The sequence below is a fragment of the Ambystoma mexicanum genome, chromosome 3p (assembly GCF_040938575.1).
Source record: "Ambystoma mexicanum isolate Mex_15411 chromosome 3p, UKY_AmexF1_1, whole genome shotgun sequence".
NCBI lineage: Eukaryota > Metazoa > Chordata > Amphibia > Caudata > Ambystomatidae > Ambystoma > Ambystoma mexicanum.
The window spans coordinates 214716406-214743028 of NC_090925.1; the positions used below are offsets into that span (position 1 = coordinate 214716406).

Genomic DNA, 26623 nt, shown 5'->3' on the forward strand with positions numbered 1-26623 from the left:
AAAGCAGAGTCGACCACTGGAACGAAAGAAACAAAGAAGAGTTGGAAGAGGATGGCTGCTGCAACTCCTGGACCGTTGGTTTGCCCGGTGAAGCCCTGCTGCAGGTCCGAATTGCCAAGTTCATCTCGACAGAGAAGTCCCTTCAAGGACGACTTCTTCCTTTGAGTTGGTGGGACCAATAAACTCGTAAGCCACCTTGATACCATTCTCAAGGCTGGTTAGGATACCAGCTTGTGTGCTTGAATCAACAGCTACTTCAACTGAAGTGACTCCATCTGGTATGCTTTTTCAAGAATCCCATGCAGTGCAGGAGTCCCCTGACGTTCTCCCTCTTGTCCCCACGACTGAGGCTCAGGAACAGTTAGATCTGCAGGACCTGCCGGGAACAAACGTCTTCAGCTGCATTTTGTTCTTCATACAAAGGTACTGTGTCAACCCGATTGAGAGAACGCCACTCTCACAGTGAAAGTTTGTGAAACTTTCCCAACTTGCAGGCCTAATCAGCTTGTGACCCCAAAAAATGATTCTTTTTTGCCTAAACTGCTTCTGAGAACGTTTGCAAAGACTTTACTGTTAGATACCAGAACTGCTCCTTCCTATCTAGAACACTAGCCTATTGACTTTGGCCTGGCCTATTGACTTGAATTGAACTCTTCCGGTGAACTGAAACTATTTGTACTGTCTAACAAGTATATGTGATCTATTTTACTTACCATGTCCCTTTTGCTCACTTCTAAGTAACAGAACTGCCATTTGGCTCCTATTTCAGGGGAGCTCAAACTGTCTCAAAAGCTTAGAGTTTTGTATTGAAGTGTATGGGTATATAATATTAAGTTGTCTCCTTCTAGTGAAATGGTTTCTAAATGATTGTCTAATAAATTAATAAGTGTTGTACCAAGAATCCTTGAGTATAAGTGACTACTTGAACTACTGTGATTGAAAGTCCTCTGTGTAATTACTTGTACTGCTCACATTCACTCTTGAGAAGCCTGCTCAGCTCGCTACCAAAAACTGTGTGGTACAGACTTATACCAAAGGTTGGTTTGGCTAACGCCTGTAGTCCTAATTGTGTGTAGTGGTCTCAGAGGGTACTGCATGCAATTCTGCCTAACATGCCCATCCAGCAAGAGGCTGTCTACTTGATCCTGTCAAAGCACCCACTAGTGGTACGAATGCAGGTCCCTGCTGAGGGAGTCTACGATGGTGTTCTCGACTCCCGCCAGGTGGAAAGGAATGAGGAAAATGTTTTTTGGGCGACGGCTCAGTGCCCCAAGTCCTGCGCCTCTCTGGAGAGCGCTGGGGATCTGGTTCCCCTCCTGCTTCCTGATGTAGAACATAGTGGTTGTATTGCCCGTGAAGACCCTCACTACTTTGCCCTTGAGGGACGGTACAAACGACTTGCAAGCTCAGAATACTGCCTGCAGATCCAGGACATTGATGTGGAGATACCTCTCCTCCTGCCGCCACAGGCTTGTCGCGGAGACGTCCGGTGTGGGCTCCGCAGCCCTCCAGGGAAGCGTCCGTGGTGACCATCTCCTGGTACAGGGGATCTGCAAGTCCGTGTCCCCGGTGATGTTGGAGCGCAATCCCTACCACCTTATCATTCGACGGAACTCCTTGTTGAGTACAATCTTGTGTGCGAACCTTCCAGACACCTGGATCCACTGAGTGTCCTGGAATTCCTGAAGAGGTCACATCCACAACCTGCAGAGTCTTATCAGGTAAATGCAAGACCACATCATGCCGAGCAGCGACTTGATGGTCTGCACTGTGGCAGTCTTCAGTGTCAACAGCCAATGGACCTTGTCCAGCACGGCTGCTATCCTTTCCTCCGAGGGGGCCGCCAAGCAGAAGACCGTGTTAAGCCTGGCCCCCATGAACAGCGCGTTCCGCGATGGAATCAAGCAGGACTTTGAATACTTCACAGAGAATGCCCGATTTGTCAGCAGCCAGACGGTCCTTACCGTGTGTTCGACGGCTAAGTCCCGGGACTTGGCGCAGATGAGCCAGTCGTTGAGGTATGGCTACACATGTATCCCTTGTAGAGGCAGATGGGACACCACTGGCCCCAGGCACTTCGTGAACACCCTGGGCCCCGACTTCAGTCCGAAGGGAAGGGCCTTGAACTGGCAGTACCTTTCCTGCACCACAAAGCGAAGGAACTTCCGATGCTTCACGTGAATGGGAACATGGAAGTATTTGTCCTCCAGATCCAGTGACAAGAAGTCTGGCCGGGCATGTGCAGAAATGTGACCATGCTGATATTTTGGGACTTGAGGTATTGTTAAAGCGCAGCAGGTCTAGAATGGGCCTCCAGCCCCCGGTGGTCTTCTTTACTAATAAGTATCTGCTGGAACTCGAGTGTGTTCGTGGGCGAGAGCGTCCAGCACCCATCGGTCGGTGGAGATCTTTTCACACTCGCTGACTAAGCCTGCCAGCCAGCCTCCCACCGGGGTGCAAGAGTGGCGGCCCGACATACCGGCTGGTTCAATCTTACTTCGGGGCCTGCGTACCGCCTTGGGAGCGACGTTGGCCACCTCGGAAAGCCTTGAATGAACCCTGTAGGACTCCGGGGTCATGAAACAGGAAGGCTGGCGGTACGAAGACGATCCTTAGACGACCTGTGGGATTTCCCTCCTGAGGCATGAAAGGAAGGACGATGTTGAAGCATGCCAAGGGCAATCTCTGCGTCGGTCTTGATGACATGCAACGATTCGTCGACGGCCTTCCCAAAGAGGTTGTCCCCGAAGGGCATGTCCAGAACTCTTGTCTGAACTTCCCGCCGAAAGTTGGTGGCTTTCAATCAGCCATGACGACTGAGGCAGACACCGTTCCTCCCCCCCCCCCCCCCCCCCCATCTGTCAGAACCATGTGTCCGTGATGTCCAGGGCCATGGTGATGGCATGGTGTGATGCACCTCGCCCTCCTGGAGGATCTCAAGCGCCTCGACCAGTTTGTCGCTGGGGAGAAATTCCAGCAGCAGGGCCATCTTATACCACAACTCCCTGTGCGCCTCCTGGACCGGGTCAGCCCATTAGCTTCGAGAGGGCACCCGCCAGCAGCTTCTTCGTTGAAGATGACTTAGACTGGACCACCTGGGCCCTCAGGTGCAGGTCGGACACCTTTCCCTGCGCCTTGGTCTTTTCTGGCTTCTCCCGCAGCTTCCCTGGGTTAGCAGATTTCCTATTTGTGGAGGAGCCGGAGCAATGACTGGAGATGGAGGCAGAAAGTAAAAATGAGCGCGCCTTGCCCGTCGCAGGACCCGCTTGCGCGGCAAACCTGACGGTCACAGACTTGCAGTGCTTGGCCTTGCCTTGGGCCCCTCGGATGGAGCACCCTAAAAGGACTTGCCCGCTTTTCGGACCGTCCGGTCCTGGGTGAGGCATGCCCCTGCTTGCTGCACGGGATAGAGGCTTTCGCATTGATCCACGCCACCAACCTACTGTGACGATCCTGGACGGTGCGCTTGGAGAAACCAAGGCAGATTTCAAAATCTGCATCCTTGTGGTCCGGATGGAGACAGAGGAACTAGGAGTGTTTGTCCTCCACAAACATGTTCCTCAATCTGCAGCTGGAGCAGAGCTTGAAGAGGGACCCTCCCTACTTTTCCATCGACATGGTCCGCCGTGCGGTGTAAGCCCGATGGCTTTCTGGAATTTGATTAAACTCGACAATTCTTGCCCTTGCATACAGGCTCTATTTGACGAAATTAGAAATAAAAATAGAAACTTTTTATCTCAAAAAAGCACAAAAACTTAGAATAGCTCACGCAGCAAAACATGAGGACTCCCAACACTTGAACGTGCAGTAAAAATCTGAAAATGGCTGCCAGATAAGAGGCTTAGGGAGACGGAAGTCATTGGCTAGGGGCAGTATGACCCAGAGCTCAGTGATTGGTTTATAGGGGAAAGACAGTTTTTAAGTGAAAGTGAAACTATTCCCACCCCTCAAGGATTTCCGGCCTGATGACTGGGAATATTCATGAGCATGTGAATCCATGCCAGACCCCATGCTGGAGAAGGACTTTGCGCCTGTCACAACACATGTAGGTAGGGTCAGTTAGGAACTGCTAGGTTTACTCACACTCTGTACTCCAAATCATTCAGGGACCACTTTGGCAGCCCCTGAAATCGCTGGGCCCCTGTGCTCTGTGCCTTGATTCTGTTGAGGGATGTCCAAAGGTCTCGAGTGCAGAGATTGCTTTAGCCTTGGGGCTTTTAGGAGTGACTAGTCGGCGGATCCATGCTCTGGTGAGACGATTCATGGGGTTGGACAGCTGAACGCCCCTGGCATGAAGAAAGGACCACCATGCTTTTGACGGCCTCATGGGACCAGTACACAATACAGGACACTGCCGCTTTGCATGAGGAAGCTGGAGCTTTCCCTGGGAACGGGCCTACCATATATGGCAAATCCGGCCCTCGGAGGGCAAATAAATTCGAAAAAAAACTGGCCAGAGGACAGGTGAAAATCTCATGGCACAGCCATTTTAGATTATATGGTACATTAAGAGGCAACAAAAAGCAACAATAGAAAAAGATCTGCTGCCACAGGCCCTTCTTGGACACATCATGCAAGTATCCCTACCACTCCTCACAAAGGAGAAGAGGGCAGTGTAAAATAAACAAATACCACCACAATTGAGAACAGCTGTTCTCCTGCACTGATAGCCACAGGGAATGATTGGTGGCTCCAAAACGGAGCAACTAAACAGACGTTACTCGTCTTCAGAGGTCGAGATAGGAACAAAAAAAAACAGCAAATGTTGGGCGGTTGCATAGATTTCTATGGAGGGAAGGAACAAAAAGAATCTTTCCTAACACTCAGCCAAGAAAGGACATTTTCTTTCCAAGGACACCATTAACTTGTGGGAGGCCATGTGGGGTAACTCAAGATTTTAACTAATAGTCTAAATTGTTAAGAGTCAACTCTTCCTTGATCTATCCGAACCAGACTGTTGCCCATGTAACCTAGCTGTCCTATCATTATTCTGGTCACTACCTCATTTATAGACTACCCTACTACCATCCTTGATGAGCTCTTCAACACTCCTCATGAGATGTTAACACTCCTCAGGATCTCACCGCTTTAAGAATACATCAGAGTTTCTGCTCATAAAGGTGGGGTCTTGATCATCCAACTAACCTCGGACGTGTCAAGAGAGGCACGCCAAGGGTATTTTACCCCAATATGGGTATCCCCTTCCCAAGGATGCAGAGAGCGGTCACACAGCACTTTACTTGGAGAGTTGTAATCATTTGCTGTTCTCTTCCCACAAAGACAGCCTGAAGCGCAGGCCTGATACTCTCTTCATGAGAGAACCTAGAATTCAGTCATTTACTTCAAACGCTGCACCAAGCATAAGCAACACCCTGGTGACTAAAACACGTGTGCTAGCCGGAAATGTGTCGAAAACGTTGTGGCAATGTTAGTGTGCAATTGTATGCCATGCAAGCAACAGATGGAGGATCCACTTCCCCTTTTATGTAGGATTATTTACAAATCATGTTACTAAGTATGCTGTTATTGGTTGACTCGCTAATAGTTCAGATTTTCTTTTAAATTCTTACTAGTTGTAGTGTTTGAATGATGAATCAACTTTCAAAATCTCAAGGTTGTTGCAAAAGCGTTCAAGGAGGCCACCTGAAATGGATAACCTTGTCTGCTAAGTTCTAGGCGAATGGTTTCTGGTGTGGGTATAACTGGGAATACTTGGCAGCATAAGTATCAATTAAAGAACATTACTAGCCCTCCTTCTGCCAGACTGAAGTGGGACACAATCTATGCTAGCAAAATGTGAGCTCACTGCTCTCGAGATCTGTTGCAAGGATCCGTTACAGCAAGGATGTCCTTGAAATAATAAAAAACAAATTGTTACACAATTTTTCAAGTTTTTTTTATCCAATTGATTAATGTACTGGGCAGGTCTCAGTCATCTAGTGTCTTAACCCAGAACTGCCACTTGCTTTTGTGAAAATTGCATAAACAGAAATCTCATAATCCCTCACACGTTCATAGGCCATTAATATACTAGTGACCCTGGAAGTACCTTTAAACCTTTCCACTGGAAGTGGGCCACACATGCAAGGTGGATCGCTGCCCTGCAACCAAGCATGGCAATGCACCTTGAAAAATCGGTGCATCATTAAAATCTATCTTATGTTGATTCATACGGCACACCAATACTATTTAAATGTCTATGTGTGTCGTCTTTGAGTGTTCTTTAATTGTGTGCAATGGCTTGTGTCCGGAGGGGTAAGGCCCAGTCTCTGGTCGGATGTCATTTGCGTTTGTTTGTAGTGGTAGATGTGTGGTTTGTGTGTAGTGTGGACGGCCCTTTAGGGCGCGTGTGGCACGTGGGAGGTATGAAGGAGAGGAGCAGAGGTGGTTAGTACAGTGGCAAACTTCAGAGTGTAGTACGCTTCCAGCACAGAGGCAGGATTCAGAGGGCAGCAGTACCCTATTCAACTTGGTGGCTATACTCCGCCACAGTGCTTTAAACCAGTTGTATTTCTATGCTCAAAAGTACACCTAGATTCAATACAGGGTCTACCCTCAAAATTCAGCTAAATGCAATACAGTGTCTTGTGAGAAACCGGTGGGTGCCTCAGGATCCACTGCTCAGGTGGCCTGGGAAGGGCCATCGCTCTTGGATCCCAACCTTGGGGGGCGGACCAATGACGTAGGATCACCTGGCCAGGGGCTGTGTCCGAAGGCGAGACATGGTATCCCCCCCCGTTACTTGCCCCAATCCATAGCACTCCACCCACCCTTGCTGTTCATCAGATACTGTCACTCGAGTCCCATTCTACCCCTTGACCTTGCTCACTGTTAGGCAGAGTTTGTATGCAGTACCCTTTGGGACCACTACACAAAACTAAGATTACAGGTGTAAGCAAAACCAACCTTTGGTATAAGTCTGTACCACACAATTTTTGGTAGCAAGCTAAGCAGCCAAGCTTATCTCAAGAGGGAATGTGAGCTGTAAGGGTGTTACACAGAGGTTTACAATCATAAGTATTCAGATAAGGTTTCTTGGTAAAACACATATTAATTTATTACACAGTCAGTTAGAAAACATTCACTAAAAGGAGGCAATCAATATCACACTAAAATATACTACAGTACTTCACACCATCAGGTTCTGAGGCATTTAAACTACTTTTAAGGAGGAGCAAAATGGCATTCAGAGCATTTGAAGTGGAAGCAAAAAGGCATAAGATAATAAAACGAATATTACAGTTACTCTTAAACAGTGCAAATAGTTTGAGTTCACCAGAGGTGTTGATTCAATGCAATAGGTAGGCCAAAGTCAATGGGCTAGAGTCTTGTATAGGTAAAAACGGTTCTGGTAGTTAAACGGAAAAGTATTTGCCACGGTTCTGAGAAGTAGTTCATAGACAAAACATTCATATGTCGGGTCACAAGCTGACTAGGCCTGCAAGTTGCCAAAGTTTCATGCACTTTCATAGTGAGAGTTAAGTTCTCTCAGTCGGGTTTTAACAGTACCTTATTTTGAAGAAAAAGATGCAGCTGAAGACTTCTGTTCCTGGCAGTTCCTGCAGATCTCGCTGTTCCTGAGCCTTAGTCGTGGGGACAAGAGGAAGGATGTCGGGGGACTCCTGCACTGCACAGGGACTGGACACAAAGCTGGCAAACTGACAAATCTTCAATTCCGGTAGCTGTAGTCAAGCACACAAACTGGTGTCCTCCTCCCTGGTTATTCGGTTTCCTGCAGAACTCTGAGGAAAATGCAACCAGCTCCAAATATGGTGTCCAGGTGGCTTACGAGTTGATTGGTCCCACCAACTCAAAAGGAGAAGTCGTCCTTGAAGGGCTTCTCTGTCGAGATGAACTTGGCGATTCGTACCTGCAGCAAGGCTTCTCCGGGCGAACCAACAGTTCAGGGGTTGCAGCAGCCGTCCTCTTCCAGCTCGTCTTTGGTTCTTTCGTTCGGGTGGTTGACTCTGCCTTACAAGCCAAGAGACTCGCCTTTTATCCAGTTTCCTCCCATTCATTCCAGCTTAGCCGCCACTCACCCAGCAGGGTGGCTGTCCTTGCCGGACAGCCAGCCAGCCAATCATGCCAGAGTGCATTTGGGTCTCCTAGGAGAATAAGCACAGGGAGTTTCGGGCACCTCCCTCACTTCCTGCCCGCCCCAGACACTCAGGCGCCAGAGGCGGTCTTCAGTCCTGAAGCCTGCCAAAGGTGTAGGAACAAAGGGACCAATCCTGGTTTGGCACGCAGAGACAAACTCTAGAAGGAGCTTTCCCAAAAGAAATGGCAAAAAAAGAAGACCTGGACCTGTTTAAACAAAGGGGGCTCAGATGCCATCTTGAAAAATATGGCTCCCGTGATTTTTAGCTGGTAGTTTGTTGTAAAACCACTGCCACCAGCCATTTCGATAGGATAGGGTAGCATTTGACTGCTACATGAGTTTCTACACATAGGGGATACTAGGTAAACCCTCCAGCACTCAATTGTAAGATCGTGTGTGCTGGTTCCTGGTTCTAGGAATTTAAAAAGACTAGTAAAGTCAATTTCACTATACTTTCTCTGGGAAACAGTAGTTTATCCCAGAGAAGGTATTTAAACCTTCAGACAGCCTGAAAGGCTTCCCTGTGCCACTGCACTGATGGTGCTGTGTGACACAAATAAAAAAGATGATGCCTATAGAGGCGTTTAAGACTCCATAACCAAAGAAAATAAACACAGAAAACGAACAGAATTAAAAAGTTCAAAGCCCAAATGTTTAGCAAAAGAGCTGGAGGGCTCCAAGGTGGGAGGAATTGGCACATTTATGAGAATTCTCCCCAACACTGGTAAAACTTCCTGACCCGAGTCAACCCCAGAACATTTTGCTTTACTAGTGGGATATTTTTCCTTAATACCTGAGTGAGTGGGAACCTTTTTCCACACTCGCAGAATCTTTAACTTTTTATGGGTGTCATTTTTTAGACTCTCCATAGTGTCTTTTTTAAAGTTATCCTCTTTAATAAATTACTGGCAAGAAGTGCCTAGTGTTGCTAGGTTGCCCTAGGGGCTCCCCTTTTAACTTTCTTTCACTAAACTTGAGAGAACTACAGTTCCCAAGGGTAGAAAGAATCTTTGGATCCTTTTACATTTTGTTAAGTGAAATCAGCACACCCCACCTTATGTGGAGTGCTGGGAGATCCAATGTATCTCTTTTCACATTAAAACTAACAATTCTGTTACAGGGACAAGCTTATCTTCAATGGCTGGTGGCAGTGATACTTGTGTTAATTTGGTGCATCTTTACCGCGGGCTGTGTTCCCAGCTGCACTCGCCATTTGAGTGTTTCTTGTTCCTTCCCCTGACATCCAGGGCAGGAAATTCCTTTGTGTGATTTTCATCTTCGGCGGGAGTCCCCTGGATTCCCCGCCCAGGCTCCAGTCTGTGAGGGCAGGAAGTGAAGGAGGAGTCCAAAACTCCACAACCCTTTGTCTTCCTCCTTGTCTGAATGGAGACAAATCCCAGCGGTGGGATGGCTGTCCCGATTGGACAACCAGACTGCCCCTTCTTGTAAAATGCAGGGAGAGAATGCGTAAGTTGTGTTGTAATTGCTGATAAATACTGCAAACCTGGAAGCTGAAAAAAAGTCGACCACTGGAACTGAAACCGAAGAGGGTGAAGGAAAAGAGGCAGAGACTATTTCCAGCAACCGGAAAAGCCTGCTGTGTAACCCGAGCCTGCTTCAGCCCTTCCTTCCAATCGACCTGGGGACTCTGAAAATGACGACCCTCGACCCAGAGCCTGGTGAGACCCACTAGACTCAAGAAGACCTGCATTTTGAGCCATGTCACGCGTTGCGGTGACCTTGCGTTGCTGCAATACCCCAATACCCTGGGATCTCGAGCCATTGTGTGGTGCACTGTCTCCCGAATTCCTAATCTCGCTGAAACTCCGTGGGCATCCTGGTGGCTTTCCAGAGACACGAATCAAGCCTGAAAAGTCCCTTCAATGGAGTGCTGGACCTTTGTAACGACGAGAATTCAACTGCGATTTTCTGTCTTCTGTGCTCCTTGAAAGGGTGTCAAATCTGCAGAACTGCATTCAGCCGCGAGGAAAACCTTGCCTAAAGCCTCCTTTATCGATCCCTGCTGAAAAGTTCCTTCTGAGGTCTTGTTTTCAGTCACCACGACAAGGAATCCACTGACTGGGTTTTTGGCTGCAGATCCTGAAGTCTTACTGCTGCAAAATCTTAAATGCTGAAGTACTGTGTTGGTTTGGGTATTTACTTAACTTTAGTTTCTTAGGATTTCTGTGTAACTGTGGGTTATTTTCTGTGATAGGGAGGCCTCTCATCCAGTGCACCCAGTCCCACTGCTAGAATCCTACTAGGGTGTCTTCTGCGAAGCCCCTGGGCCCTCTTCTAACCCTAGAAGTAAAGAACTCACCTGTTTGCCCAGGTTTCCTAAGGAACTCTGACCTTTGCTACTAAAGAGCATATTCTGACACAAGTCTGTTGGTCACTACCCCCTAGAGACCCCCCTTCTGCCACTGAGAACACTCATGCTCCAAGAACCAGGGAAAGACTTTTGAAGGGATTGGGACTTCTGCCTAGAAAAGAAAAGTATTTAAAAGTTACTTACTTGTAAAAAGTTGGTTGATATCTGTAATTCTAGGAGTGAACAGTTACAAAGGTTCTTACCTTGGATGTGTGATGCACTATTCTTAAAAGTATGGTCAACTTCTTTTCTTCCTTAGAAACTGTTTTGCCATTCTAATAGAAAGTAGATGCGAAGGTAGATTACTCCTGTGATTAGGTAGTGCCTCTTCCCAAAAGTAAAGTGTTGCCATCACCAGTTTAGTCCTTTGAGGATAATTGTAGGAGTGTTCGCCAACTGTGTCTTGCTTCCCCTGACTTGCCGCTAGCCTGTCCAGAATAAGTCTGCATTAGGTTATTGCCTACCTAGAAAATCTTTGAGTCATTCAGAAAAGTGTAACGTTAGGGTTTACTTTCCCTGTGCCATCTAACCTGGGCTTCCTTGTGAGATTGAAAAAGTATTTGGGTTCTACTTATCTTGGGTTAGCTGTGCGCATCCCAAAATAAGTTATAAGAGAAGAGTTACTGCGTATCTCTGTGTTTCACTGATCTCAAAAGCACCTGCATTTGAATATTACATCCTTCGATTTTACTCACCTAATATAACTGTGTGTTAGCACAAAAGTAGTTATAGGTTTTTACTGCAGCTTGAATAAGTGTTCCACTATTCACAAATTATATTGTCCAGTTCACTGATCAAGTGATTTGTACTGAGAGTTACTGTACAACTGGTAGGGTCTACTGACCTTGCATTACTGAATGTAATTGTGAAAGTAACCATTGGTTTTTACCCCAAGAATAGGTGTGACCTTTACTGAATATGTATGAAAAGGTTTTGACTTCCCTAGAACTACTGTTAGGTGTTCCAAATAAGGTGTCTGTCTTGGGTCTCTGTACCTTCAAGTATAGTGTTGTGTATTTATAATTGTGATTTCATATAATGTGTTATTACTTACCCCTAGACTTATCTTTATTGAAAGAAATAATTTATTTTTACATACAGTGTTTCTTTGGACCATTTGTATTACAATTTCATTTGTACTGATTCTTCAGCCCTCCTTACCTCCCCTCCAAAGATGAGCCTGGCTGCTCTGTCTACACTAGCATGTACTCAGGTGGTAAAGCCTTGTACTAAGAGTGGAGTCTTGTACTGCCTCAGTTGAATGGTTTTACTAAGCCCTTAGTTGGACTTCAGAAAAACTGTCTTAACAAGGTCTCTCTCGAAAATTAAAAAGGATGGAGCTCCGAGCTAAAAACAGACATAAAAATGGAACTCCTTGCTCCCTATGCCCAATTCTGGAGTTGCAATGAAAAAGAAGAAGAAACACAAAACCATTACAACAAAAAAGTGGAATAACTGGGTGAAAAATCTGCAAATTCTAGTTCAACTGACTCGGTTATATCTCATGTTGGACAATTGCTGGGCTAAAAAATCCACAAAATGTTGTCAAATTGCATTAGAATCTAAAAACCTTACTCCACTCATCAAAAATACCAACAGTGCGGGCATCACTCCCATGCCGGTTTCTCTAACTCAGTCTGTGCCTGCAGTGCCTCTCGTCGTTGACAGTCCCGCGCCCGTCTCTCAGCTCCTGTCTGAGCAACAAGAGCCTTTGTCCATAGATGGTACTTCTGAGTCAGTCTCTCAGCCTCAGTCTGAACTCGATTTGCCACTTGCTGTTTATGGTAAGTGTTGCATCAATTCAACTTCGACATTTCCAGTTGTTCAAAATGATTTGAACTTGCATTCGAACAAACCCGTCAGCATGAAGTTAACTTCTAAAACTCCCACTATCTTGGGGTGGAAGAGTGACCCTGTGATTAACTGCTCCTTGCGATTAAATCGTTAATTTATCCTCAAATTATTTAATCAGATTCCCACCTTGAGGAACCTCCATTCAGAAGTTATCGACAAGGTCACTTTGGCTCTAACCAATAACCACAGAAGGATATGCCAAGTCCACTCGATCATCTTAAAATTGATATGGGACCAACGTGATGCTCAGTCTCTTAGGCATCTGTGTCTCACTCTTTCACTCAATGGCGGACGCTCAGTCCTTCATAGAGTATCAAACTCCTCTGACTAAGCAAGACATGGGGTCTCTTGTCGCTAACAACAACTCTCAAGCAGGGAATCCCGAGCTCATCTCACAGGTTACATCCCTTGCATCCAATATTAAGGACTAGTCATGGGTTGAAACATTATTGACAACTATGATGACCATGAGCAATTCAAATTCTAACGTTTAGCCAAAACTAACTTGATTTTTCACTCATGGAACTCATGTGGGTTTAATAATTTAATCTCATGTCTTAAATTGCATTCTATTTTCCATAATCCATCCATTATTTTTGTACAGGAAACCATGAGTCTACAACATCTTAGCACTGATGGTTATAATTAATTTACTGTCTCAGCTAAAAAAGGAACCTTTGGGCTCCCCTGTGGTGGGTTAGCCATTTTTGTCAATAACAATCCCAGAGCTCTTGTCAAGATGATACACGTCTGATGCTCTTCTGGCTATTGAATTTCTTCCTGAAACTCTTTCTTCCATCACATATTTACTAATATGTCTTTATTGGAACCCCGCAAAAATGTTCACAAGTAAGTTCTTTGACCATCTTGACACTCTCCTGGTGAATGCGTTATTTATTCCCCAGTATGAAATAATCTTGGGTGGGGACTTTAATTCCGATTGCTTCAAATATTCGAAGGGCTCTCCTACGCTACCTGGTGTAGACAGTGATCCGAGCTCCTCGACCAGAGGTCGAAGCTGGGTCCACTATCTAGCCTCTTGGGAACTTCACCTTTGTCGTCTATTTGTTTGTTTTATTTATTTGTTAGCGCTAGGGACCCAAGGGTATAAGGGCACATATGAACAAGGTTACAGGTACATTATAGGCAGTTACATAGTACATTACAAGCATTTTACATAATATATAGTTAGCAGATTGCAAGTTTATAATATACATTTGAAGGGCATCGTTTAAGAACGGTCTGTGATGCTAGTTTTTGTCCAATAACCAGATGAAAACCTGTTTTCTAAAGGGTAGAAATGAACCGATGTATTTAATGTTAAATGGTAGAGTATGTCTATGATGGTAGTCTATGATAGCAGCAAACGCCCGCTTACGTGGCAAAGAGGACTTTCTAATTCGATTATTTTTTTGTTTCCTCGAATCTTCGCAATATTTGTGAACCTATTAGCATTACTGAGGTTGGCTTTAGCGATCATCGGGTCATCTCACTTCCGATAGCAGTGGCATGTCATCAATTAGACACGGCTCCTGAACTCAGCATAATAGAGTCAGCGCGTCCTTTGGTGTCCGTCCATTGGAATGTCAGACTGTGCAGACGTCTCAATTTACAGCTTAAAGACACTGTACTGTTTGATGAGCACACACTGTATACAGCTATGGTCATTCAACACATCGAAGAGCGTAATAACAATCTTTTGCTGTCAGCTCTTCCAAATTTCTCCCAAAAAATTATTCTGCCACCCGCCCAAACATAACTATCTCTGGGAGGTTGCGAATTTAAAACTGGATAAAAACAAAAGACTAGGGGAGCTTACGAGTCAGTGCCTTTCATTTGAAATTGTAGTTGAAGAAAAAAAAAAGAAAAAAGAAACATTCTAGAGACATAAGAATTCCATTAAGGCTCTCATGCACAACTTGTATATCGCTGATAATCAGGCCATAATTCTTCATCTAGGCAAGCATGATTCTAAGTCCATATGGGCACTGTTAAAAAGTGCAACTACAAAGTCTTCTGTAGCCATGAATTCATCCATCTCAGCTGACACTTGAACATAGAACGTTGCGTATGCATTCCACAAGCGCACGCCACTACTTCTTTTCAAATTGTGAAAGTTTCCTCATTAGCACGTACTCAACGGTCGACAGATGACATTGTTTCGGCAGTTAACAAGCTTCATTTTTTTAAAGCCTACGGTCTTGATGGATTCCCGACTTGCGTAATTAAAACCGATGCAACCTTCTGGGCATGGATTATTAAAATAAAGCTTGAGAATATCTTTAATACAAACCAAGTCCCTCGGTCGTGGTTGACATCCATAATAATTCCAATATACAAAAAAGGGGACCCGTCTAAACCATCCAATTATCGTCCTATTGCTATCATGGACGCCTCCTATAAAGTATTTTCAATACTACTGCTTCATGAGTTGGATAGCTTTATTCGTGAACACGATTCCTTTTCCCATTTTCAAACTGGGTTTCGCAAGCATATGGGAACTGCCCTCAATGCCACAATACTTTCCCATGTTTTTGTAGCATTAAAGAAAATGACGAGTGGTCCAGTCTTTATGGCTGCATTGGACACGAGTTCCGCCTTCAACTGTGCGATACGCAACCTGCTGTGGTCTAAAATGGCACAGATGGGTTTCCCCTCTTTCATTACCCAAATGATTGCCATGCTCCATCGAGATACAGACTACAGAGTCTGTATCAATCAGAACCGGTACCCTCACAGATGAAATCCCCAAACACAGGGGTCCAGCAAAGATGCAACCTTGCATCAACCCTTTTTAATTCAGATCTGTGCGACATGGATACAATTTGGAAACAGTTAATCACGTTCTCTATAAGAGTAGGTCATCTGCGATTGCACTGGTTAGCTTTCGCAGATCTCATTTTTCGATAGGACTCTGTATGGCCTCCAGAATAAGCTGAATGCCTTTTCTATATATGCCCGTCAACACAATTTACAAGCTAACACTACGAAATGACATGCATTACTTTACTCACTGTAATAGCATTTCTGATGACTGTATCTGCTTAGATTCACATGCTGTGCATATGGTCCGACATGCAGTGGTAACCGCAGAGTATTGCATCTCGTCTTTCGGGGACCGAAAGGGGACGTCGGCATAGGCGTGTCTGTAACACTATCCCTAGCGTGACGTGTAGTGTACCCAAAATCCATCACACGCCGAGGTCCCTCCGATTGTATTTTTTTCTGCCATGAGATAGCCCAAGGCTATTGTGAGTGAGTACATAGAGAGAAAGTAGTAATACATGTATGTTCCTCCCACTGAGCGGGATGCAGAGTGGGCGCATGTGAATCTAAGCAGACACAATCATCAGAAATGCTATTACGGTGAGTAATGGACGTCTTCTGATGCGTGTTAATCTGCTAGAATCACATGCTGTGCATAGACAAGCGAGCAGTACCCAGAGTTCGGTTTTGAGAAGGAACAGTAATGAAGTCTTAATACTGCTTGTCCCACCTGATAATCAGATCTAGAATGAGTGTCTAGGCAATAGTGTTTTGTAAAAGTGTGTACAGAACTCCAGGTCGCCGCTTTGCAAATGGACTCAAGGGCAACATTTGCAATGAATGCTATGGAAGCCCCAGTGCCCAGAGTAGAGTGTGCTCTAGGCTTGAAGGGCAGTTCTCTCTTAGCAAGAATGTAACAGAGTGTGATGCATTTAACAATCCACCTTTAGATAGCTGATTTAGAGACAGGATCCCCTTCTCTACCAGCTGCCATTGAAACGAAAAACTGGTTCGTCTTCCTCAGTGGTTTCGTTCTTTCCAGGTAAAACATGACTGCCCTGCACACATCTAGTGTTTGTAGGCTTCTTTCGGCCATGCTCGTGGGATTCCGGAAGAAAGTGGGTCGTTCAATTGATTGGTTCACATGGAACTTCGAAATGAATTTAGGCGCAGATCTGGGATGATTGCGCAGAACTACCTTATCCCTGTGGACTGTAACAAAAGGGTCCAGAACTGCAAGGTCCTGTAGTTCGCTAACCCTTCTAATAGAAGTGAAAGCCACTAGAAAGGCTGTCTTGTAAGTAAGGTCTTTTAGACTTGCTTTATGCATTGGCTCAAAGGGGGACCCCATGAGTCTGGTTAAAACCACATTTAGATCCCATCCGGGAGCTAGGTAATAAATGGGGGGGGGGTGAATTCATTTAACGCCTTCCATAAAAGCCTTAACAGGTATCTCCCACGATGACCCTTTCTGTTGTGACATAGTGTAGGCTGAGAGAGCAGCTAGATGTCCCTTTAGGGAATTAAAAACCATTCCTGAGTCTAACAAATGAGTTAGGTACAACAATTTGTGTAGGCGAGCAGTCAATGGGATTGACGCCCTTGGTATTACACCAGATGACAAAGCGTTTCCACTTACTGGAATAGCAGTAATGAGTGTTAGCTTTTCTAGCTTCCCAGAGTATGTCCATGCATCTCTGAAGGAGTTGAAGGTGTCCAAACTCTATACTCAGGAGGCAGGCTGCTAAATTCAGAGTTTGCGTGGATGGGAGTAGTGTCCCCCCTGTCCTGAGACATGTTGTACGGGCAGGGTAGACTCACGGGGGGGGGGGGGGGGGACTGGGCAACATTTCCATTAGATGAGCGAACTAAGGTTGGCGGGCAGCCCAATATAATGGTAACTGGTTCTTGGTGCATCTTGTGCACTATCATGTTGAGCAGGGGAGTCGGGGGTGGGAGCGTAGACAAATTTCACTGGGGGTACCTGAAGGCGTAGTCTTGGCATTGGGCGTTCTCCTGAGTCGCAAACAGGTCAATCTCTGGGAAGCCACATTCTGCGAAGATGTTGAAGACTGTCTTTGTGTAGATGCCAATCGTATTCTATGGGCAGCGGGAAATCTCTGCTGAGCATGTCCACTAGAAGATTGAGTTCCCCTGGAATGTGTTGGGACAGCAGGAACATCTTGTGTTTGAGAGCCCACATCCAAATGTTTTGGGACAGCTTGGATAGACCTGGAGAGTGTGCGCCCCTCGGTTTGTTTAGGTAATACATGGCTGTGATGCTGTCTGTCAGGACCAGGACTGTTTTTCCCTGTAGCTGTGTCTGAAAGGCCTTCAGTGCTTTGAATACCGCTAGCAGCTCTAACAGATTTATATGGTGGGGACCACACTCCATGCGCTGTCTGCTGAAGCAGGTGAGCCCCCCTCCACCCTGTGAGAGATGAGTGTCGTGAGAGTGGCTTCTACTGCAGGGTTGGTGAAGGTCACCCCCTTCAAGAGGTTTTTCCTCTACCACAACTGCACAGAGAGAACGAGGGCTGGCGAGACAACTACCAGATCGTCCCATTGTCCGCTGGCCTGACACCCCTGGCTGTTGAGCCACTTTTGCATGGGACGCATGCGCAGCCGTGCGTGGGGAACTAAGCAAATGCATGACGCCATCATACCTAGCAAGCGCATGGCCTTACGTACCATCACTACCCGACTGGCTACATATTGAGGGATCTGAGAAAGCCTGTTTTGAACCCTCTGAGGGGAAGACGAGGCAGTCCTTTGTCCGAATCAGAGCACCTAGAAATTGCTGGACTTGGCTGGGGTCTAGGCTGGATTTCTTCTCGTTGATGGAGAATCCCAGACTGAGCAGGAGGTCGATTGTCTTCAGAGTATTCACTAGGCATGTTTCGTAAGAGTCCCATGTTATTAGCCAGTCATCAAGGTAAGGGTAAACGGGGACGGATAGTCTGCACGGGTGTGCTGCTGCTACTGCCAAGACCTTCGTAAACACCCTTGGCGCCCAGGCAATGCCAAAGGGGAGTACTTTGAATTGATAATGCCTGTCCCCTATCATGAACCTTAGATATTTTCTGTGCGCTGGTAACATTGAAATATGAAAGAATGCATCTTTCATGTCCTATGTTGCCATGTAATCCCCCCGTTTCAACAGTGGGATTACTTCCTGCAGGGTTACCATACGAAACCTTTGATGTTTGACAAATTTGTTCTCTGGGCGCAAGTCTACCACAGGGCGCATGGTGAGGTCCTTTTTGGATACAAGGAAGTACACTGAATAAATACCCTAGTTTACTTGAAGAATAGGGACGGCTTCTATGGCGTCCTTTTCCAGAAGTGCCTCTACTTCTTGTATTAGGATCTGCAGATTGTCTGGCGCCAGGCGTCGTGCTCTGGGCGGTCTGAATTGGGGGGGCGGGGGGGGGGGGTCAGGCGAATTCCACACAGTACCCGTGGGCAACCGTTTTTAGAACCCACTGGTCTGATGTAATTTCCTCCGATGCCGAAAGGAAAGATGTTAAGCGCCCCCCGACCGGGGTGACATGGGAGGGGACCTGAATATGTGGTTCATTTCTGACCAGAGGCTGTGGCTCCCCTGGAGTTGGGGCCTCTGACTCTACCATTCCCTGCGCCGCTGACCCCTAGGTGGATAGTTGTCGGGGGTGCTGGATGCTTGCCCTGAGTTCCAGTTTCCCGTATTGTACATATTTTGTGAGGAACGGGATTGGCCTCGAAAGGACCGGCGGGAGCTGCTTCCCCTCTGGGGAGAGGGCTTTTGAGTGATTTGTTGGAGACTTAAGAGTCTCGTGCTCTTTTTTTGGCTGTCTCTAGAGCCTCATCCACTGCTTTACCAAAGAGGTTTGATTCCTCAATAGTTTTATTTATAAGGGCTGCTTGGGTCTCCGGCTTGAAGCCTGAGTTTCGGAGCCAAGCATGCTGTTTGAGCAGGGTTCCCCGAGCTAGGGACCTTCCTGCTGTTTCTGCAGTATCCAGGGGGTTTATTACATTTGTACTGACCTGCCTGTTCTCGGCCACAATAGCGAGTAATTTGGTTCTTGCGGGTTCAGGCACTTCCCGGAGACCTTGCACCAGGTTCCACTGTGCATCGACATAACTAGCAAGCAACATAGTGTTTGCTATGCGTGTGGTAAAAGCAGCTGCCGTGGTAATTTGCTTACCCAAGGCGTACAGTCTTTTCGACTCCTTATCGGGAGGTGCCTCTCCTGTAGCAAAGGGTACTCCTGCCAGTTTCCGGGTGGTGGTAACCACTAGGGAATCGGGGGTGGCGTGGCTTTTAATATATTGAGGGTCGGTAGGCGATGGCCAAAATAATTTATCCACCCTTGGATTCACTGCTTTGGTCTGGTGTGAGCAGGGAAGGAGCCAATCTCCTTTTAATGGAATTTAGAAGAGGAACGGTTTTGCTGGAGGGGTGTTTCTCTTTGAGAATGTCCTCCACAAAATCTTGCTCAGGTATGGCCTCCTGGGTGGCAATCTGAAAGTGATTGACTGCCTTCCTTAGGATGGCATTGAAAGCCATCTGATCGTCTACTGGTGAAGCATGGCACGCTCCTTGCGCTTCGTCGACTCTTTACGCTTCAACCCCACTGCTGAAGTAATTCTCGCAATGCTTTCGGCTATGTCCAGCGAAGCGGGGCGTGCCGTATCATTAGGAGGCCTAGCAGTAGATTTTACGCCTACCGAGCGACTAGGAGGCCTAGCGGTAATTATTCTCCTACCGGGGTCTTAGGGGGCGTCTGAGCGTCAACTGAGCGCGCTTCACCGGTCAAATGTATTTTTGAGGTTGTGCCCTTTATTTTCAAAGGCCCAGTCGCAAGACGCTGCTGCGGATGCGGGGAAGGCTGTTGATCTTCAAGATCAGAGGAATCAGTCGAAATCTTCGGCGGTCCGGTCGCCGCTTTCGCCCGTTTCGGTGGAACTGTCGAAACCGGGGTTGGGGTTGTGTGTTTAGTGTGTGTTTTTTGTACACCCCCGTCATCTGATGTTGTCCCCATAGCGTGACTTGCGTCAGGCCTAACGGCGTCGGGTGTGGCGGACCTAGAAAAGCCCGCCGTAAGGTCGATGCCGTCCAGTATGGATGCTTGGTCATCATTAGTGGCCCCGTCACTTTCGGCAGGTGCGGCAGTGGGGGAAGAAGATCAAGCCCGCGAGATGCCGTAGGCGGCCCACTGCTTAACTCAGCGCTCCTTGGGTCGAAGGAGTCTACAGGCTGCGCACGCGCTTAGTCGTGGTCGAGGGGCAGACAGTTATTGCACTTATCATACTTGTCCTTCCACGGGTATCTGACCCTGCAAGAGGGGCAAAACCCAAATGGTGTCCTTTCCATAGGGAAAGATAATGAAGGCGATGACCAGACGTAGAGGGTAACGAGGGGGAAAGAGGAGAGACATAGCAGAAGATATGACCACCCAACCCCACTCTCCCTACTGTGTCGGCTGGCCAAAGGGCCCGGCCACGTGGATGGCTCTGCCGCCGGATCTTCGGCGTTTAAGTCCACTGCCGTTGAAAGTTCCTGCAGTCTTTGTCGTAGTATCTGAACACTGTCGAAGTGACTTGGGAGAATAACCGACAGTCGGTAAACAAGGATAAACGTCTCTTATGAAGAGCTCTGTAATAGGGCGACCAGTTATCTGGGCGAAAAAAAAAAAATCTGGGGACCTCAGCACGTGAGGGATTTTTGGTACACAACACGTCACGATAGGGATAGTGTTAGAGACACGCCTATGCCGACGTCCCCTTTCGGTCCACGAAAGACAAGATGCAATATTCTGCGATTATCCCTGGATGTCAGACCATATGCACAGCATGTGATTCTAAGCAGATTAACACGCATCAGAACTAAATTTTATAATGTTTACAGGTAGAAAAGAGTGTCGCCCTTTCAGTTGGGCTTTAAATGGTTCACTTTGGAGAGGACATCTGAAATTCGCTATTTGGGTTATGATCTGTCATCTTTAGTTAACTGGCATAATTCATTGAAGCAAAAACTTAAGAACTCACATTACAACTAAAAATCATTCATAGAAAATATTGCAAGTATTCAATGAACCCTGCCATGTAAGTACGTAACACACACAAAATAACTAGGAGGCTGTGGACATTGCTATATCACTTAAATGCAATACTGGAGTTATGGAAAAAGGATAGGAAAGGAAACAACGGTTAACAAGTTTCTCCAAACAGTTAAGTACTTTACAATCCCCAATTGAAATGGAGGCTAACCCTTTTCCAGCTATACAAGTAACCTATGTATAACCTTTTGAGGGACAGATGAACACAAAGTCAGAAAGTAAGAAGAGTCTGCAGGGATCCAGAACAGCCAATGTCTAGGGGAGCTAAGGCACTTCTTGAAGATAGGGCAAAAGTCTTGCACAACGTTAAAGAGAGTTTTCTTGTGAAATAAATCACTGCTGGGCCACAGGCTGGGAGGCTTGTGAAAAGCAAAGATGCAAGCAACTCTGCAAAGGGCAGCAAACGCAAGTCTCCAGTGAAAGCAAGGAAGCTACACACAACAAGAGGCAAGTACGTCTAATTAAACAGTAGGAAAAGGTTCCAGCTGGCTTCTGTTCCTGTTGTAGTCCTGCAGATCCTTTTTTCCTGGGCCTCAGTCGTGGGGACAAGAGGGAGGACGTTGGGGGACTCCTACAGTATGGTTTGAAGGTCAGCGGTAGCAATGGACTTACTCCAGATCGGCGTCACTTTGCGGTTTCAGCTACCGGCAAATAGCACCACAGCAGTTCTTGGACACCTTGTGTACTTTCCTTGCTTGTGGGGTCCAGCACTCTGTTGAGGTGGGTCAGGCTTGGTTAGTCCTGCTTTGAGGGAGTCTTGAAGACCTTTCTGGAGCTGGGGTCCGGCTTAAAGGTGATGCACTCGATTTTGGTGTTCCTGCAGAAGCAAAGTACAGGAGAGAGGGAGAGGCTGAGAGAGAGAGGGAGAGGCTGAGAGAGAGAGGGAGAGGCAGAGAGGGAGAGGCTGAGAGAGAGAGGGAGAGGCTGAGAGAGAGGGAGAGGCTGAGAGAGAGGGAGAGGCTGAGAGAGAGAGGCAGAGAGAGAGGCTGAGAGAGAGAGAGAGAGAGAGAGAGAGAGAGAGAGGCAGAGAGAGGCGGAGAGAGAGAGAGAGGGGCAGAAAAGGGGGGAGGGAGAGAGGAGCAGAGAGGGGCAGAAAAGGGGGGAGAGAGAGAGGGAGAGAGAGAGGGAGAGAGAGAGAGAGAGGGAGAGAGAGAGAGAGAGAGGGAGAGAGAGAGGGGGAGAGAGAGGGGGGGGAGAGAGAGAGAGGGAGAGAGAGGGGGAAAGAGGGGGAGAGAGGGGGAAAGAGGGGGAGAGAGGGGGAAAGAGGGGGAGAGAGGAGGGGGAGAGAGGAGGGGGAGAGAGGAGGGGGAGAGAGGAGGGGGAGAGAGGAGGGGGAGAGAGGAGGGGGAGAGAGGAGGGGGAGAGAGGAGGGGGAGAGAGGAGGGAGAGAGAGGAGGGAGAGAGAGGAGGGAGAGCGAGAGGGGGGAGGGAGAGGGGGGAGGGAGAGGGAGAGAGATGGGAAGGGGGCAAATCCAGTCGAGTTAGTCTGGGGGCTTATTGGTCCCACCAACCCAAGGGGAGAAGTCGTCCTTTCAAGGCTTCTCTAGTCTATTAGAAATTGAGAGCTTCAGCACTGCAGCAGGGCTTCACTGGGCAAACCAACGGTCCAGGAGGGTGCAGCAAGCTTCTTCAGTTCCTTCCTCCAGTGGCCTTGATTGCAAAAGACCTTGCCTTTTATGCAATTCCCGACCATTCATTCACAGCCTAACTGTCACTCACATAGCAGGGTGGCTGTCCTCCAAAGACAGCCAGCCGGCCAACCACCTTGGGGTGCTTTCCTGTAACCAAGTAGACTAAGCACAGGGAGTTTCGGGAACCTCCTTTGCTTCCTGCTCTGCCAGACACACTGGAGCAAGAGGCAGGCTTCGCTAGTGAATCCCGCCAAAGACTTAATGAACAAAGGGGCCAAACCTGGTTTGGCGCGCAGAGTAAATCTCAAGAAGCACCTTAAAAACAAGAAATGGCAAAAAAAGAAGACTGGAGCCATTTTGACAAAATGGGTATCCATGGATCTAATACTGCAGCCGAGGATTCAGCCTGCGGTAAAATGCACAATGGTAGGAAAAAATAAACCACTGCCACCAGCCATTAATTGTAGCAAGGGTAACTTAAAAATGTTACATGAGAAAGTAGACAAGAGGGGATACGAAGTATCTCCCCAGCACTCCATGGAGGATGGTGTGTGCTGGGTCTACAAAGAGAAAAAGGCAATTTCACTTTACTACTCTTGGAAACAGTAGTTTATCAAAGAGAAGGTATTTAAACTTAAGAGATATCAAAATAACTTCTCTGATATACTGCACTGAGGGTGCTGGGTGTCAACATACAAAAAGATGATGCCTATGGATTTTGTCAAGACTCCAAAACCAAAATAAAATAACAGAGTCAGAAAAAGGTCTCGCTCACTCCAGGATAAAAATTAAAAGCCCTAAAGTCCTGCAAAAGAACTGGGGGTCTCTAAGGTAGAAGGGAATTAACACAAATGTGAATTCTCCCTAACCGTTGGTAACTGTAACTCAGAGTTAACAGTTACAAAACGTTTTTACTTACCTTGGATGTGTGATGCACTATTCTCCAAAGTATGTTTAACATCTTTCTTTCCTTAGACACTGTTTTGCCATTCTAATAGAAAGTAGATGTGAGGGTATGTTTCTCACCTGTGATTTGGTTGTGCCTTTCCCAAATGTAATATGTTGGTTTCATCAGATTATTCTGGTTTAGATAATTGCATGAGTGCCCCCCAACTGAGTCTTGCTTCTCCCGACTTGTCTGCCCAGAATAAGTCTGCATTAGGTCTTACCTACCTAGAATAACTGAGCCATTGAGTAAAGTGTAATTTTGGGGTTTGCTTTCGCTGTGCTGTTTAGACAGACACAAAAAGAGTCTTAGGTTTATACATGCCCAAAGTTGCTGATAGCTCCTTGAAAAAGTATATGGGTTTTACTTACCTTGAGTTAAATCTGTGCCATCCAAAAATGAGTTACTGCTCATCTCAATCTGTGTTTCACTGATCTCAAAAGCACCTGGAATTCAATATTACTTCCTTAGGTTTTTACTCACCTAGTACAACTTTATCATCACAAAAGGAGTTGTAGGTTTTTACTGTACCTAGAATAAGTGTTCTACTATTCACAAAACTTATATTGTCCAGATGACTGATTATGTGATTTGTTATTATCACCAGAACTGGGTGGATCTATCATCCTTGAATTACTTAATGTAATTTGAAAGTAACTGTTAGGCAAGATTGTATGTAATACCCTTTGGGTGCACTACAACAACCCTGACCTCCTGGCAATAGGAACTCAAACGTTGATAAAAGTCTGTACTACACAGGATGGTAGCGTGTTGAAGAGGGGTCAATGTGAGCTGTAGGGGAGTTACATTGATATTCACAGTGAAAAGTATTCAAATAAAATTTACACACAAGGTTTCTTGATTAAACAATTATTAATTTAACAGTCAGAGTAAACCTTCAGAAGGGGGCAATATAATGCAACACATATATTCTTCAAATTACACACTCTTAGTTTCGAAATCAGCAAGTATGCTTTTGTGATGGCCCACAGACAATACCTACACCCTCAGCTGACTTCAATAGTTAGGGTGCTGGGGGACATTAATATATCACTGCTGCATATAGAATATTCGAGAGGGGTGTCAAAGAAAAGAGGTTTCAGAATAGACAAGTATTCACACAATTATTCTTAAGCAGGTAAGTACTTTCAAAATAACCCCCCAATGCAAAGTCAGTTAAGCAGAGGGAGTAGAGTCATTCAGGGAGCCAGGCCAGCCAATGTTAAGTTGGCAAAAGTCAAGGTGAACTGAAGCACTTCTTGCAGGTAAGTAGAAAGTCTACCACAACGTTTTAAAGGTCTTTGTAGAATAGAAGATATTAAAGCAGGGGCACAAGCTGATTAGGCTTGTGAGGTAAAGAAGCTGATAGCAACTCTACAGATGCAACCAAGACAAGTCTCCAATGAGGACAAGTTAGGTTACACAGAAAGAGGTAGGTTCTCTTAGATTATACAGTACCTTTAGGTTAAAGAAAAGTGCAGCAGATGGCTTCTGTTCCTGTGCAGCTCTGCAGATTCTGGTGTTCCTGGGCCTCAGTTGTGGGGACAAGAAGTAGGACTTCTGGGGACTCCTGCACTGCAATGGGACTGTCACCGACCGTAACCGGCAATCTTTAAACAAGTGGCACTTCAGTGTTTCAGCTCCTCGCGTCCACCGCAAATAGCAACACTGCGGTTCCTGGCTGTCGGGATGGTCTTTCCTTGCATATGGGGTTCAGCATTCTATTAAGGTGGCTCAGACTCGGTCAGTCCTGCTTCCTGGGAGTCCGGAGGATCTTCCTAGAGCTCTTGGCCAGCTTAAAAGCAACGCACACAATCTGGTGTTCCTACCCATGGCTATTGGGTTCCAGCAGCAACTGCAGTGGAATTTCAACCAGCTCCGAGAGGATGCCCAGGGGCTTACTTTGGAGTCGATTGGTCCCACCAACTCAAAAAGGGAGAAGTCGTCCTTGCGGGGCTTCTCTGTTGATGCGAATGTGGAGTTTCAGCACAGCAGCAGGGCTTCACCGGGAAAACCAACGGTCCAGGAGTTGCAGCAGGAGTCTCTTCCTAGTTCTTCTTCGGATTCCTTCGTCCAGTGGTCGACTCTACCTTCCAAGCCAAAAAGCCTTGCCTTTTATGCATGTTTCTCCCATTCATTCAAGCCCAGCTGTCAGTCATCCAGCAGGGTGGCTGTCCTTGCCAAACAGCCAGCCGGTCAATCAACTAAGAGTGCATTCCTGTCTCCCAGGAGTCTAAGCACAGGGAGTTTCTGGCACCTCCCTCGCTTCCTGCCCCCGCCAGACACCCTGGAGCCAGAGGCGGGCTTCACTCGTGAATCCCGCCAAAGGCAAAACGAACAAAGGGATCATACCTGGTTTGGCGCGCAGAGTAAATCTCAAGAAGGACCTTTTCACAAAGACATGGCAAAAAAAAAGAAGACCGGGCCATTTTGACAAGTATGGCACCCTTGGGTGCTTTACTGCAGCTGCGAACGCAGCCTGCGGTAATGCACACCATGGTAGTTAAAAGTAAACCACTGCCACCAGCCATTCATCGAGGAAAGGGTAACATAAAATTGTTACATGAGAAGCTAGACAAAGGGGCTACTAAGTAACCCCTCCAGCACCCTATTGTAAGATAGTGTTGGCTGGGTCTAGATAATTACAAATTTAAAGTCAATTTCACTTTACTGCTCTTGAAAACATTAGTTTATGAAAGAGAAGGTATTTAAACCTTTAGGAAATCTGAAAGACTGCCCTGTGCCAATGCACTGAAGGTGCTGTGACACAATGTAAAAGATGAGGCCTATGGAGTTTGTCAGACTCCACAACTAAAAGAAGCAGAGTTCAAAATCACATTAAAACACGTGGGAAAA

At 46.6% G+C, this 26623-nt stretch overlaps 1 protein-coding gene across 2 annotated transcripts in view; it reads right to left on the bottom strand.

The window, feature by feature from the left end:
* The window catches only part of NOP2 (NOP2 nucleolar protein), a 385194-nt gene that overhangs the window by 42675 nt on the left and 315896 nt on the right, over positions 1-26623 (bottom strand). The gene's annotated exons all lie outside the window — the stretch shown is intronic.